The sequence below is a fragment of the Parasteatoda tepidariorum genome, chromosome 7 (assembly GCF_043381705.1).
Source record: "Parasteatoda tepidariorum isolate YZ-2023 chromosome 7, CAS_Ptep_4.0, whole genome shotgun sequence".
In the NCBI taxonomy this organism is placed as follows: Eukaryota; Metazoa; Arthropoda; class Arachnida; order Araneae; family Theridiidae; genus Parasteatoda; species Parasteatoda tepidariorum.
The window spans coordinates 21,901,972-21,919,259 of NC_092210.1; the positions used below are offsets into that span (position 1 = coordinate 21,901,972).

General features: G+C 32.6%; 1 protein-coding gene across 4 annotated transcripts in view; it reads left to right on the plus strand.

The window, feature by feature from the left end:
- The first annotated feature begins 12,664 nt into the window (after positions 1-12,664).
- LOC107451910 (diacylglycerol lipase-beta) overlaps positions 12,665-17,288 on the plus strand; it is a 72,637-nt gene continuing 68,013 nt past the window's right edge. The window contains exon 1 of one of the 4 annotated variants that reach the window (XM_071183160.1): positions 12,665-12,815. The gene's annotated coding sequence lies outside the window, so the exon portion shown is untranslated. The remainder of the gene's footprint in view (positions 12,816-17,288) is intronic. The other 3 variants (XM_071183155.1, XM_071183168.1, XM_071183166.1) reach the window with 3 other exon arrangements.

Below are 17,288 nucleotides of genomic sequence, written 5' to 3' on the forward strand. Positions count from 1 at the left end.
CTAAACGCTATTTTCGTATTTCCGGTTATTGTGATCTGATAAAAACTGCTTAAAGAACCATTTACACTGCAGAAATATAAATCGCATATGCGACCGAGTAGCTGACAAAGCTAAGGGTGATCGTGTAAAGCTAAGGGTGGTGGCGCTAGTGGTAAAATTGCTCTTTCAAGACTTCCAGGTTACTGATTCCGATATATTTTTACGCTACAGATTGAGAAAACGCGCCATCATATTATTGCATCATATCTTTTGCAGTATTTCACATGTACCGAGTTCTTTCTTTCAGCCTTTAAACTTCAGCCTTATCATATTAATATTATAATCATTAGAATATTTTCTAATTAGGCTAACTTAAAAAGATACTTTTAAAGATATTTTTGGCGACATTTTATTCAAATGTAGCCAAATAAGGGATAAAATACAAAACATGGCAAACCTTAAGAATTATTCACAATGAGATATTAACTTTCCAAAAATTTTTTTGGCCTTACGACCTCTGAGAATCAATACATTTCTGAAAGCTATTATGAATGGTACAATTATGTTTAGATTTGAACCCAAATTACAATATCAAGACTGCATAGAATATTAGGCTTGTTCACACATCGCCTCGTAGTCATAACATAAGCGGAGGGATACACCGGAAATTTTCTAAATTTCTTCTGGTTTAAGGACGCTTGTTATTGTTTACATTAGACCACCCATCCATTAATTGTCCCACAGTGGACTGATCGTTAAGACACGGTTCCCAGCAGATCACCGAAGTCAAGCATCACTGGCTGCGGTCAGTGTGCGGGTGGGTGACCACTTGGATCAGTCTGAGTAGGGACCGAGGGTGTGCGGTATTGGTCCTCGTTAAACTGTGCTACCGTAAAGTGCTCGACTTCGCGCGCAGGTCGTCGGGCTACCGTAGCGGGGGTGCCATCCCCTCCGCAGAGGATCAAAATTGTGATGGCATGTCTTCGGATCATCCTCCGGGATATTTCCCAGACCGTCGCCAATAGCCCATTGTGCAGCTTCAGTGCGACGTGAATTAACAACAACAACCCTCCATTAATCAAATTTTAAATTGATTTATCTGTGAAATCTTCTCTTGCAGTGTGATAGGTCCTTTCAAGCTTTCTTTGTATCTCAACGGAAGTTGAAAATACGTGGTGCAAACTCAGCGTGGTACAAGAGCAACGCGTTGTAAGAACCATTGGCTTAGCAGACAAAATTTATTCGAGGGGACCAACAGAGCCTGATGAAGGCAGGGGCATACGGGCAGTTGCCCATAGCCCCCACATCAGAGGGGACCCCGAAATCGAATGGATGGTGTTTTCTACACTAGGGAACGCTGCAGGCTCGGTACCGCCTAAATTTCCGGGTTACTGTTTCCGTTGTATTTTAAAGCCATTTGGCATCATTGTGTTTTGAGATTCTTGCAAACAATGTATTTGATTACTTATTACTTTTGTTTACAATACTAAAAGTGTTAACACTAACGTAAGATGGTGCACAGCTTGCAACAAGAACAAAGAGTAATAAACTTATGGAAAGCGGCCATATCAAGACTGCCAAAAAAGCTAGTCATTCAAAATCTAGCAACCATGTCACCTTTTTAAACAATATCTCTCTAAATAACTAAAACAAATTTTCACTTCAAACTCACCAGAATTACATAATAACATTAATATCTTATTAAATACGGTAGATTTGAGTTCAGAAATTATCTAATTTACTTCTTTTATTGAAAACAAAATTATCCGCTTGAAAATATCGCCTCGCAGAATAACATGCCGTAAGCAGCTGCAAACTTTCTAACCGGAACTAGAGCAGGCATACAGCTCGAGGTTGTTATTGTTTACATTTCTACTGAAAACACCATCCATAGAAAATTTATTTTAGGTTTCCTTTTTTAATGAACTTTTTTTAAACAAAATCTCAGTACACTGTAAAATCCGCCAGTTTTATGTTAGGTTTCTCATTAATCTACCATATGAACACAAAAAAAAAAAAAAAAAATCTGAAGTACGTAATTCTAAGCTTCCTAGTGCGGAATGGATGGTGTTTTCAGTAGAAATGTATCTCGAGCTCTATGCATGCTCTAGTTCCGGTTAGAAAGTTTGCAGCTGCTTACTGCATATTATTCTGCGAGGCGATATTTTCAAACAGATAATTTTCTTTTCAATAAAAGAAATAAATTAGATAATTTCTGATCTCAAATCTGCCGTATTTCATAAGATAACGTTATTATGTAATTCTGATGAGTTTGAAGAGAAAACTTGTTTTAGTTATTTAGCGATATATTGTTAAAAAAAGTGACATGATTGCTAGATTTTGAATAACTCACTTTTTTGGCAGTCTTGATTAGCCCTCTTTCCATAAGTTTATTACTGTTTGTTCTTGTTGCAAGCTGAGCACCATCTTATGTTAGTGTTAACACTTTTAGCATTGTAAACACAAGTATTGTTAGCATTGTAAACAGAAGTAATAAGTAATCAAATACATTGTTTGCAAGAATCTCAAAACACAATGATGCCAAATGGCTTTAAAATACAACGAAAACAGTAACCCGTAAATTTAGGCGGTACTGAGCTTGCAGCGTTCCCTAGTGTAGAAAACACCATCCATACAGCTAATTCGCAATTACGATGGACAAATTGGGCCAATCAAAAGCCTGCATTTTTACATATCATAAAATACAATATGTTTGCAAAAATACATGCTTCTAATTGGCTCAATTGAGCCATCGTAATTGGGTATACTATAGCCTACGTCACAGGTAGTGTTATTACTACTAAATTTAACTAGTAGACAGCATTTTCTGCGAACCTGATTTCTAGCAACAAGTAAACATTAAAAGAAGTGTGTTGTTATAAGTCGTTACTCGGCAGGTTGGAATTGTATTTATCTAGTTCCTTTTGAAATAATTTATTTTGTTGTTTTATCTAAGTTTATGAATTTAGTAAACATATTTAAAACTCATCTTATTAATTAAACTAAAAGGTAAATGTTATTCCTAGTAAAATTTTCGAAGTGGAAGTAGTTGTGTTTTTTTCATATTATACCCAATTGCGAAAATTTAGCTGAATACCATTCTCATGTCAGCAAGGATACGAATTTTTTGCAACTAGATGACAAAGTTAACAGTCAGAAAACTGCATTCGGTATGATTTACTTAGAATTGTCAGAAAATCAAAGATATGGACAGAGCGATATTTCATTTGACCATTGGGGGGGGGGACTTAATAGCTATTTTAGGTTCTAGTCAATTTTCTTGTGATACACGTATAATAAGGTGAAAAATTTAAATACTTTGATAAAGTTCGGTTCTTCATTACTGACGCACAGTGGGCCCCCAAAGAAGTTTTTGCCCCGGTCCCCAATTAGGATAAGTCGGGCCCTGGGGACCAACTTATACTGCTACTTGTATATTGGCAATCGAAATGGGCTACAGGTAGCGTAGAGAAGAACTCTCTACCTATGGAAACATTTCACATATTTTCACCCTTTCATATTTGAATGCCAAGCTTTCACCATTAGCGTGTGGAGAGTCATAGAAGAAGGAAGTACGTTAGTTTCTGTCTTGATGTTGAAATAGATTAATAAAATCTTTTAAGTTAGGAAACTATATGGAACTGAAAACAACATTAAACATAGTTCTTAAAGAAAGCGTCATGGAAATTTTGATGTAGTTGTTCTAGTTCATTTACGTAGCACTAGAGCTTCACAATGGGCTATTGGCGACGATCTGTGAAACATCCCTGAGGATGATCCGAAGACATACCATCACAATTTTTGATCCTCTGCAGAGAGGGGATGGCATCCCTGCTTTGGTAGCCCGACGACCTGCACGCGAAGTCGAGCACTTTACGGTAGAACAGTTTAACGAGGACCAATATCGCACACCCTAGGTCCCTACGCAGACTGATCCAAGTGGTCACCCACCAGCACACTGACCGCAGCCAGTGATGCTTGACTTCGGTGATCTGCCGGGAACCGTGTCTTAACGATCAGTCCACTGCGGGACATGGAAATTTAGAAAAATATTTTTAACACTTTAATACGAAAAATATTAAGAAAAGGAAAAATATCGTAGAGCATTCCGATACAACTGAAAAGAGGAGGAGAGGGAAGGGTCGAAGGCATGAAACTGATCTTCTCCCCAGATGGCGTATTTGAATCATTTATATATTCGTTGGTGAAACCTCCTGGAAAGACCATTTCCATGTAACGACCTACTCTATTTACGATCGCTTTTAGGAGGCAAATAATTTTTTCCATAGACTTTGTGTTTAAGAAAATCTTTAAAAGAGACCTTCAAAACCTTTCTCAACGACCGGACAAACCTCTGCACAAAATGAGGAAAAGGTCAAATAAATAAACACGAAAAATTATAAAAACAAAAAAATTTTAACAAAACAAATAAGTAGATTAAAATGTGTTCAAAATATTTGTGCGAATCTCTTATTTAGAGAGCTCTTTTTGACGATCTCTGAAAGAGATCTACAACCTAAAGTTGTAATCTGAGTGCCCTTTTAAAGACGATGTTTTTTCAGAGTTGAAAGTTAATTTAGCTACGAATGCTAAAATAGAATTTAAGAAAACTGATAAAAGAAAATTTAATTTTGAAAAAAAAAAAAAAAAAAACGAACAGTCTTTTGGCATAAGAAGCTTTTCATATATGAAAAATACCAAATATATAAAAATCTCAACTTTGAATTTTTTGTCGCTTATTTTCCATTGCACTGCAGAACATTGGCAACCTTTAACTCAATGTGGATCTTGAAATAATACGGCTTTTTTGAAATCGTATTTCCTAAAAATAGTACTGAATTATTTTTGAATATTACTTGTCTTTGAATTATTTAAATACTACGTATTTTTGAATAGTTTTAATTAAAAACTATTTGAGTAATTTCTATTATACTTTGGACTATGTTTTTATAAAAATTGCATAGTTTAAAAATGCGTATACAATACCATTTTCTTGCAAGTTATTTAAACTAATTTTTTTGTTATTTAAACTAAATAACAAAAATAAAAGTGATTTTAACGAATTTTTACTCATGGAATTTCTTTTCTATAAATTAGTTTTATTATTTTGTGTAAGAACACCCACATTCGCTTAAATAAATTTTATGATTGGCCTAATAAATTCTCGTAAATAAATTTTATTTTATATTATAACCGGTGTTGAATAGCCGACTCAATTCTGAGTTCACGACTGTCAATGTTCAACACCACAGACTCGTAATTTTGAACCCTACCCAAAAGACAAGGGTACTCTTGGATAAAGCAGTGAGACAAACTAGCCTTCACGGAGAACTTTTTTGAGGGAAATAACCCGCACTTGCGTTACATGGAGGGGAAAACCACGCACGGTTAGCCTGACGGCAATTTGATTCTAACCCTCGATCCATCTACCACAGAAATATTTTACGTCAGTAATGTGGTCGGTGCGAACTAGGAGCAGAATTTGTATCAACCAGTCACACCTGGGATTCTAACCTCGCCACATTGGAACCTTTAACACGCTGAGTCACCGTGGCTCGCTTAAAAAATTGTAGTGGCTCAAACTTCCACTTCCTCACATGACAAAACCATTGAGAGAATATTTACCAGATAGTGAGAGCCCGCTCTTTTTAGGGGAAGAAAAAGCCGAGACTATCGGAAAAAAGGCATGTTCAGTCAGAGAAAGCAAGTTATTGGGCATGATCTTGTAACTTAAAATGCTTTCTTCACTAATTAATCGGTATATTTAAGATCAACCTCTCAAATCATTAAGATTGCATCCTTAGTACGTGAAGGTCAGATAATTAAATCAAAAGTTATTCAGAGTGTTCCTTTTTTATATTTTAGGGAGTGCATATCTAATAATTAGGGATTATATGCGCTAAAAAACGGACAAAATATGCATGCAAATATGCACTAAAAAACTTGAATATATGCTCTTAAAACTAGAAATATGCATTTAAAATAGAAATTAAAAGTTCAACTTATTTAAATACTACTACTTACTTTTTCCAACAAACACAGCTAAAACATTTTTTTTGTTAAAAGGAAGAAAATCAAAATATTTCTTACTTGAATCTACACATTTCTGAAGAAAAAGCCTAAAACTGAAGTATGATAAATGAGAGAAGAAAAATCATCGCATTTTCCGGAAAGATTTTATTTAACTGAATAATTTTTGTTGCAATACACAACTAAGTGTTTTTCCAAATTTTCAAGGGTGAATCGATGTCGTCGGTCATCAAAGATCATTTTGAAAGCAGAAAATGACCTCTCCACGTCAGCCGATGTTATTGGACCAAACTTGTACAATTTCGTACTCATTGGTTTTACTTTCTCTGGAAGTTCAGTTCCGTTTCCATTAAGAAAATCATTTATCTTCTTCACTGCTGCAAAACCCAAATTTTCGTTTAGAACGAAACACCATTTTTCTTTTACTTTCTTCCCAACTGAGTCTGGAAGAGCATTGATACACTGTTGAATTTTTTCAATTTCGGATATGGCCTCAGCCAAGGGAAGACCTCGTGTTTCGAGCTTTGTTATTGCTCCACTTAAGAAAAAAAAGTGAGTGTCAATTATGGTCAAGTCCTCCTGCAAAGAGATATATCCTGTAGTAATTCTTTTGTGACATAAACTGAAGAAGCACAGGAACTGTCGATTGCATCTACAACTGACTTTATTGCATCAAAATTATTAGCGTAAAAACGTGCAGCTTCAATCCATGTACCCCACCTAGCTATCATAGGCTGTGGAGGTAAGGGCAAATCAGGATACATTTCTTTATACAATTTTATGCGCACAGGTGCCTTGAGAAAAACTTTCTTGATACTAGAAATTAAATCATTCACAGAGAAGAATACTTCTCGAACAGTCTCAGCCAGTCTGTGAACAGCATGAGCCAAACATGTAACATGAAGCATTCTGGGATAAAAAATTTCCAGTGCTGCTGTAGATTTGACCATATACGGAGCGGCATCACTGACAAAAATCAAAACGTCTTCAGAACCATCTCTATCAGGCCATAATAATCTGATAGAATCATTGACAAACCTTGCTATGGCTGAATGATTGACTTTTTCAAGGGCTTTGCTTGCTAGAAGATGTGGTCGAGTAGGAATATTATCAATTTTTTCACAAATAAAATGAGCAATATAGCGACAGCACTTATCTGTCGTCTCATCGACTTCAATCCATATAGGGCTATCTCCAATATCTCGACGAATATCATCCAGTACTTCGTTATATATCGGTTGAAGGTAGTTCTTTCTTAAAGTCGATTCATCGGGAATGATCTGATTGGTACAATATTTTTTTAAAAATTGTCTTAAGTTTGGATTATTTAGCTTTTTTAAAGGAATATTGCTGCTTACTAAGGCTTTGCATAAATCACTAGAAAAATCACTTTCCTTTTTAGCTGCTTGATCAGGAATAGTTAATAAACTTTGAACAAATCCTTTTGTATTCTGCTTTTTCTTCGCGGAGTGAGCATTAGTCTTTATATGTTGATCGATTTGGTACTATTTTTCACAGAAAATGTGTTTTTGACAAATCACACAAAATACTATTTCCCCATCGGTCGTAAAGTCCTTCCCATTGTCCGAAATCCATGTCTTCATTAAATTTGATTTAGTCGACTTAATTTTTGGCATATTATAAAATTCATCAGTCAAAAATCACGTTCGAAGCTTCAATAACTACGTATTCAACTGATGGATGTCGAAACTATCTATTTATCTGATGGACTATCGAAATATGTTAGAATAGCAGCTCTCTCCGAAAATGTATTCACTCCACCTTTTAACTAATCAATCACAGGAAAGGGAGGTCATTCTCTACCTACCACAGAAGCCTTATTTTTCCCACACAGATTGACAATTATTTATTCCAGAAAAAGACATCCCTTCATAGAATATCTGACCATCTCTTTCTGAGGTTTCTATGACGAATGTCTGTTTGGGTGGGCCCTTTGTACCCCCCTTGCCGACATTTCTACAACTTTTTCGCGTGATTGCAATCACCCCCAGCAACATCAATCCAGCTGACCCTTTCAGGTGATAAAGAACGACAAAACAAAATTTAAAGCGTTCCTTATGCTAAAATAAAAAGAATAGTGATATGGTTTTAGGGGTCGCATTCATTTAATCGACAATCACTTCATCGACAGGACGTTTCATCGACACCACTTCATCGACAGGGTTGTTTCATCGACAGGCCACTTCGTCGACAGGGTCATTTCGTCGACAAGTCATTTCGTCGACAGGGTCATTTCGTCGACAGGGTCATTTCATCAACAGAGTCATTTCGTCGACAGGGTCATTTCGTCGACAGAGTCATTTCGTCGACAGGGTCATTTCCTCGACAAGTCATTTCATCGACAGGGTCATTTCATCGACAGGGTGATTTCGTCGACAAGTCATTTCGTCGACTAGTCATTTCGTTGACAGGGTCATTTCGTCGACAGGGTCATTTCCTAGACAGGGTCAGTTCATCGACAGGGTCATTTCGTCGACAAGTCATTTCGTCGACAGGGTCATTTCATCGACAAGGTCATTTCGTCAACAGGGGTCATTTCGTCGACAATATTAAGAAAAGATTATTTTGTAGGCAAAGTCATGCGTAATTTTGAAACTAGTTTTATGATTTTTTACATTAGACGTTATGCCTCTTGCACTTCTTTGTAATTTAGTATATTTATGATGAAATTTTTTAAACTTAGCCTGATGCAAAATCCTAATAGTATGGTGAGGTTGCCAGAAAAAAGCATTTTATTTGAAAATTGCCTACTCCTCTATTCACATCACGTTGCGAAAACGAAACATTAATTGTATTTTACACATTTAAGTTGTATATTACACATTTTTTTTCTAGTCATATTTAACACATTTATTTCTAAGATTAATTTTTAATGTACATTATTGTAGATTAGCATCGCAAAAGCAATTGCAAATCTCGCATTTCCAGTTTATTTTATTTCTTATTTAATTAATTATTTATATTGTTTTGGTGTTTAATAGTTTAATATGTATTTTATCCTATATGTTCCCTAAACATTTATAAGTTCTTGTACCTTATAAAATAAACTTCGTTAATGTAAAAAAAAAAGAAAAAACTCACAATGACTCCACAACCTCGGTATGCGATGCAATCGAAATGATATAAAAAATGGTTCCAAATCAGAGGAGGGGAGGAAACCTGTCTAATTGGTTTTTATGATCTAAAACATTTGGGAAAAAAACGCAATTTATTACGATATAACAAATAAATTGACTTTTGAGTTTATAATTGAGGAGAGTTATCTATATGCATCTGATTTTATTCTCATTAATGTTTTATTAAAATAAGTTTAGCAAACTTGTTTTTTTACTCAAATATTAAAATGTTTTTCTTTTCGATTTGCAAGAGAATAAAAATTTATTTAAATTAATAAAATTTGCAGGGAGAGTATATATTTTAAAGGCGAGCAATAAGTCCTTTAAAAAGTGTAAATGTGTAAATTTTTAAATATCATGTTTGATATGTGTCCTGATAAAGAAATGTGAATTTTCGTTACCAAAACGAAAAAAGTGGAATTTTGAATGTTGATAGAATATTTTGTGAAATTTTGCCCTTGTGGTTTTTGCTATGCGTGAAAATTTTTATAAATTGTTTTTCTCATTTGTAGTCTATTGAACAAACTTGATATTTTAAATACATATGCATTTTTTATTTTCATTTTTTCTACATTTTAGTTTTGAGTCTCCTGGCTTGTTCAGGCAGAAAATAATCAAAATTTTGATTGGCGATAAGTCGTGCTAATAGTGGTCAGTAAGTGTTTGAAAATTGTGTTTTCATCCTGTGTAGAAAATCAGTTAAAAATTTCAGCAATTATACTAGTAAAAAATTGGTCAAATTTTAATTGCAAATTTTTTTTTTCTTTTTTGTAGAGTAGGAGTTATTTATTCTTACATTTAAATTCCAAGCTTGACTTTTTGTTAATTTTCTTTTAAGCAAAATGTGTCTAATTTAAATCCTGCAAATAAAAAATGAATTAATTCATCATTTACTTACTACTATTATTATTCTTATTAAATTATACTATTATTATTTAATTATAATAATAGTATAATGCAAAAATAGTATAATTTGATAGTATTAGATTAGAATTGAATAATTAATACTATTATTAAATTCACTATTCATAGAAAAAACATATTTTGTGAAGACCAAACACTAACAGGCTTGCAACGTTACGCCCGTGCTTCTAAACAATTTTGGTAAGGTGAGTAGCACTTTAAATATTGTGGGAATCTACAACCGCCTCGGTAAATACCTAAACATCAAGCTTGTGTTCCTATTGTTCTTCGAAATCTCTAATAGTAGTAACGAAACTAAGACTCAATTCGATTGTTCGAATACGCATATTCCTGTCCTAATGTTAAAGATGCTGAACAAAAAGTTTAAAATTGCAATTAAAGTGAACATTAAGAAATTACTTTTCCATCATAAAAAACCTAGAATTTTTTTTCTACTTAAGCAGATATAATAATTAGGTCTATGATTATTTTCATTTCTGTGAGAATTCGACTGATGTCTATGTTTTTGTTAAAATTTATGTAAAAATGTTGAAAATTTTTACAGCAATAAATTTAGCTTTCCTCTCCTTGAAATAGTGTCTAAATTTTCATTGTAATATATTTTTATTGCTTTCAATTCTAAAAATATATTTTATTAATTTGATTTGATATTAAAAACAATTTGATTGTTAACGTCACACTATATTAACTGTAACCACGGTCCGGATATCATGCTTGGTAATGTTCTGAAGACAATCCTTACCTATCCTAAAAATAAGTGTCGAGCTATTACGATTTAGATATAGAAAAGTAGATTTCGATACATCAACCGTTTAAACGCTTCTCAACTACCTATTAATTAATTTAAAAAGCGAACTTCTTTTAGTGCAATTGGAACAATAAACCGCCATAAAGAATTTTACTTTAGTATAAAATTAAATAAGTGCATTTTTCTAATTAATAATAGAAATATTTAGATTAAATCTCTAAAATAGTTTCAGAATTACGCATGACACTAGCAACGAAATGACCCTGTCGACGAAATGACCCTGTCAACGAAAAGACCCTGTCGACGAAATGACTTGTCGACGAAATGACTGGTCGACGAAATGACTTGTCGACGAAATGACCCTGTCGACGAAATGACTTGTCGATGAAATGACCCTGTCGATGAAACAACCCTGTCGATGAAATAACCCTGTCGAGGAAACGGCCTGTCGACGAAATGACCTAGTCGATGAAATGGCCTGTCGATGAAGTGGTGTCGATGAAACGGCCTGTCGATGAAGGGATTGTCGATGAAATAGTTTACTTGTATTTAAATGTTTTTTTCAATACTCTAAAAACAAGTTACGATATTAGATTATTGGAGAGCAACTTTTTAATAATAACAATGATTCAATTAAAAAAAAATAATAAGCGTTACCCTGAGTGCGAACTTAAATTAACAATAAATAAATAAGTAAATAATAAAATAAATTAATGACTGAATAAATCGAGTAAACAATGTTGTAAATTTTTAGCATTGTTTTTCTTTTTTTTTGTTATCATTAAAGGTAAATCTTTACTTTTGTACACGGAACGTGATATGAAATTTTTTTCCCCTTCCCTTATGAAAATTTCCTTAACTTAGCGTAGATTTCCTGCTGGTATTCCTAGAATTCATTCTCAAATGAACTACATAGTATCGTCGCAGTTTTGACTCAGGCATTAATGCCTGGAGTTGAAAAAAAAAGTATGGAGAAACCAAAAACAATTGTTTTTTAGTTTCTTGTTGAAAGCATAAAAAAATAAAAGAAAAAATAGTCTCTTTTATTATATTCTTGTTTAATGGGAACATCTATATGAATTGAAGAAATTTGAATATCAGAAAATTGACGTTTGGTATACTTTTCTTAAAATTTAAATCTTTAACTTTAGAGAAGCGAAAAATTAAAATGTAACGCATTATTTGAAATCGTAATCCTTATTTGCCTTTTTTTTCAAAGTAACGTTTTTCATACTTTCAGAAATGATAAATCATTTTATTTTAAACCGATTTAAGTAAAAAATTAACAGCATACTAGTAGTTGATTATATCTATGATCTTTTTTATTAATTTATTGTCGAAGGATTTATTCAAAAATATAAATTTGCCTCATAAAATATTAATAAAAAATATTTAAGTTTATGAATTACATAAATATTATTCAAACCAACCATTTCTTTAAAATATACTCATTATTGCAGTGTTTGTTACATATTTTCAACTTTTTCGACGAAATCATTAAAAAAATGTCTATAAAACAAGCACAGAACCTTATTTCTAAAGCTACAATATATGTTATAGTTTTTAATTTCGTACATTTTATTTTGTTACTCCCAATAACTCAAAAAAGTAAAAATTCCTTTGGAAATAGAACCGGCTTTAATAATAGTTATAGATACAGCTTCTGCGAGCAATCGGCAAAATGGAATTCGGGACAGCATATCACTGCACGACATTTCTAATTTGATTTGCGACATTCCAGGATAGAGTTTCATTTCGGTCGAATTTCTTCTCAGAAATGAATGAACGAATGGACGTCCAAAATTGTAACATAATTCTCAATGAGTTTTATTTCCCTCTTTCTGCTGGGGTCAAACCGGTTTCCGAGAAAATTTTGATCCTTACAAAAATGAAAATTCGACGCCTGTTGAAGAAGCTGGCCGGAAAAGAGAAAATGGAAGTAAACTTCCGTCTCGTTCATAATCTTTCATATGTTGTCAACGAAAGCCATGTCTTAGGTGAGTTTTTTTTGTCTAATATCTTTGGAAACATTAGAATAATCGTTTGCTACTTTTAAAATGTTGCCATCGCATCGCAACTTTAAAATTAATGTATTGGAAAAACTGCAGACGATTGTAAACATGCCTCAGTTCAACAACACGTGAAAATGAACGAGGCTTGCACGCTTATCGGAGGAAGTTGACTGCTTTTTAAAAATAGAATAGAGGGTTGTGGAAAATAAACGATTTGACGTTCTCTTTATGTTATGGAAATAGAGTTAATTAGTTTATTTTTTAATTGAAGATGTAGATTGATTTCCTCAATTACTTTCAAATGAGTTATTTTTTATTGACACATTTTTTAGATTATAAAAACAGTATTTCAAATTTAAAATGACCATTTTTCATTTGAATAAAACATTTATTTATTTCCTTCCATCTGGGTTTAGTTAAATAATTTTTTCTAGCTTATTTATCACATTTTATAAAGTTTAATCATGTTATAATTTGTTCTCATTCATCTATTTAAACATTATTTTTTTAATTGTTTTCGACGTATTTTTTTAAAGATTTAATGTTATCGGATTGTTAAAATGCAGATTTCTTAAATTTCTTAATAGTATTCTGAGTCTTTAATTTATTTTTTGGTGCGTAAAATTATATTATTATTGCTATTGTATTAAATTAAGTCCCTTTTGCCAATTTGCTGTGTGTAAAAATTCTTAATAATTAAATCTTCGAACGTCATTATATTCAATTATAGTACTAAATTAAATTTGAATTTTCATTCTTTTTATTCATCCATATTTTCTACTAAGTTCTTAAATGAAGTATATAGGGCAGTTTTTAATCAAAAATTTAAAAGCAATCTGACTAAAAGTTATTGAGGAAAGAAAATTTGAAAATATGATTTTTTTGAGTCATTAAAAATTTGTCATTAAAAATTCACTGTCATTAAAAATTTCACAGTTTAAAATTACGTTAAGTCTTTTTTAAATTCCAAAAACTCAATATTTTCGAACGTTATAAAATAATTAAAAAAAACTTATCTATTATGAAAAAAAGCATTTTATTATGGAATCATCTTTGGATAAATGACTTTTATAATTAAGTGCAAATTTTTTTTTGATTCACTCAAATGTCCTCCATATTTTCCAGATTGTTGTTCTTCCATATTTTACGAATCAGAAATCTGAATTCCTTGTTAAAACGCTATTATTCAGATAAAGTATATTTTAGTGATAACTTTGGTAACACAAAATGCCGTTCTAAAGTTTAATTTTAGTTAGTTTTTCTTTTTGTTAACTTCATTTAAAAGAAAAAAAAATAATAAGGATGCTGGTGGATTGGGAAAAATAGCAATATTTTGAGAAAAGGATTTAAAAAAAGGCAAATTCTGGAAATCGTTTTCTTGTCTCGAAATTTAAACTTTAGCTTTGCAATAAAAGAAAGCACATTTAGACAATTTCTAAAATAATATTTGTTTTAATCAACATATATTCAAATTTTTTCGAGCTTTTGTTTGCATTTTGCTTTCAATTATTATTATTTTAAATGTATCATTTAAAAAAAACTGGCTTCTGAATTGTAATTTTAAATAGATTACATTGGTGAGTCAAACTGTTTTTGATACTTTCAGTTCCGGCATCATTAATAGTAATTTGTTGGAATTCGATAAAGTTTCTGTTTCTTCCTCACATAAATATTGAATTGCGGCCCCTCATGTGTATACTTTTTTGTCAACGATTCTAAAAACAAATATTAACCTCTTCAGTACCGGCAGATGGAGAAAAAAGCGCTTCCCTAGGCCCGCAAACTTCGAGTATAGAGACATCTAAGGTGAATCAATTCTCCTAAGTGTCCACTGGAAATCCAATGATCAATCAGCTACAGAGACAACCATACGTTTCTATCGGGATTGGTATACGAATTGTCCAATAGGAACTGTGCAAACGGAAATTGATTGAATGATAGCGGAACACTGATTTAGTTCGGCCTCTGACTTGGTCACTTTTATGTACGTACGATTTACGTTTACGAACTAATACGAGATGTTATACCAAAGAATATAGAGGGTTATACTAGGTCTTTGGTTATACTAGGGTACCAAATTAAGATCACGTCCGAGTGATTGATCTTGGGCCGATAGAGTCAGAGAGGCTCGTTTCATATATGCAGGGAGTAATATAGGGGATATATTAGTTCCTGCAAAGGGCCTTTATATCTATGCATATTGTGGGTTGTGAAGGGAGAATCGCGCAATCACATATCGTGGTCCTGAAGTTAAGGTCAGTTATTATGGAATCCACTGCACACTACGTACCTATTTCTGGTATAAAGAATAATGCAATGTACGTAACGTACTGCTTAACCATGTATCCATTAAAAATATTGATATTTGAGGCAATAATTCTTTCTCCAACCTCTCGGTATTATTTCTGCTAATATATTAAGCAATTTTTCATAGAATTATTGCGTAAACTTGCTTTTATTTAGAGACAGAGTATCAGTTTTTGGAAAAAATTAGCTGTATCTTTTCTATAGAATTTGCAATTTTCAAAGGGATTGTTTTCTTTGTAGTTTGGATCAATACTTACTTAGTAAGGGGTGGGAGAGATAATTTGAACTCATAATCTATATTTTCAAGAGAAAAAATTTCAAGCTATATTCAAAACTTATTTAAAACACGAAAGTAAATAGTATTTAAGTTTTTCTAAAACTATCGGCTTAAATATACCGATTTTGTTTGACTTTAATGATGCAAATAAGAGATTCACAAACTTTTTTTATTAATTGACTAACTACTAGTTCACAAATATGCTGCATTTCCGAATCACTGATTAGATTATTCATTGATTCGCTGATACACTGATTGACTAAAATGTTAATTCACTGATTTATATATTCATTAATACTCCTATTTTATGATTTGTGTGAATCCACCACCCACAGCAGTTAAATGTCGTCAAGCGAGAAGTTTTACGTCGTTTATACACGTTATAATTTCACAAAATTCCTTTCCTTAACTATTTGGGATATAGTTTAAAATATATCGAAAAGTGAATTTTTATTTAGTAGGTGATGAATAAATGTGAGTAAAAAAAGAAACAAAAAAGGAAAAACCACTATTGTGTTTTTCCGCTTTTATGAAAACCTTTATTTCACTCTAATTTAACTTTAGAAAAATATGAAAATAAATTACAGTCGGTATCTTTTTCAGATCTTGAAATTCAAATATGTTTCCAGAAATTCTTGTGGAAATTCTGGAAATAACAGAGATATTTCCTTGCCTAGTGAAATAATTAATCCTAAGGAATTGAAGCGGTAAGATATTAATTAAAAAATTCGCTCGCATCAAAAATATACAAATTTAAAATAACAATCGACGAACTTCAATAGCTCAAAAACAGCTCCCATTTTCAAGACTTACCAGGTGGGAACGGGAAGAAACGAAAGTGACAAAAGTATAAAGTTGAAAACAAAAAATGGAAAAATAAAGGTCAGAAACAAACTTTTTAAAAATAATAATAATAAATAATAATAATAATCCATAGTAGCTTAGAGGGAAACGAAAAGTGTTTTAGTTGTAATTTATTTGCGTCGCACTAGAGCTGTACAATGGGCTATTGTTGACCGTTTGGGAATGACCCCTGAGGATGACCCGAAGATCTGCCACCATAACTTTGATCCTATGCTGAGGGGATGGCATCCCAATTTCGGTAGCCTGCGAGCGAAGTTGAGCACTTTACGGTAGTATAGTTTAACGAGGACCCATACAGCATACCCTTGGTCTCTTCTCAGGCTGATCAAAGGGGTCACCCACCTTAACACTGACAGCAGCTAGTAATGCTTGACTTCGGTGATCTGCTGTAAACTGGATCTTAACGATCAGTCCACTGCGGGACATAAAAAAGGTAAAAAATCGAGCAAGAAAAACCGCAGTGGCCAAGAGGGGCAAATCAGGTTAAAATGCATTTCAACGCATTATGGAGAGCTGGTTAGTAACTAATGTCATAAACAAGAGAATCAGCATTCATATGAATGAAACAAGATTTCAAGGCATCAAGATGGGCTGATGTGACTAGGGTGGAAATAATTTTAGCATTGTCGAAATAATACATCAAAATGATAAAAAAACGTGGTATTTATTTATTTTATTTTTATTTTAAACCAAAATCCCTCTCTTGTATAATATGAAAGATATCAATATATTGCCTCAGACCCTGCATATTACATCTAAAACGATGCGAATATAACACTAAGCAATATCATTTTAGTAAGCTTAGTGATTTTTATTTGCTTGTTGAAACAATGAAGTTCATTTTTTTAATGTCATTTTCTATCTTTTTATCTATTATTCATTTTACAAACTTACTTCAGTGCAAGATTTCCTTATAATTTATTCTGTCACTTTATCGAATAGCTGAATATATCGACTAACACTGTTTTTTTTCCTATCTATCAAAGATTTCCTTCGGTAGTGGACACTTT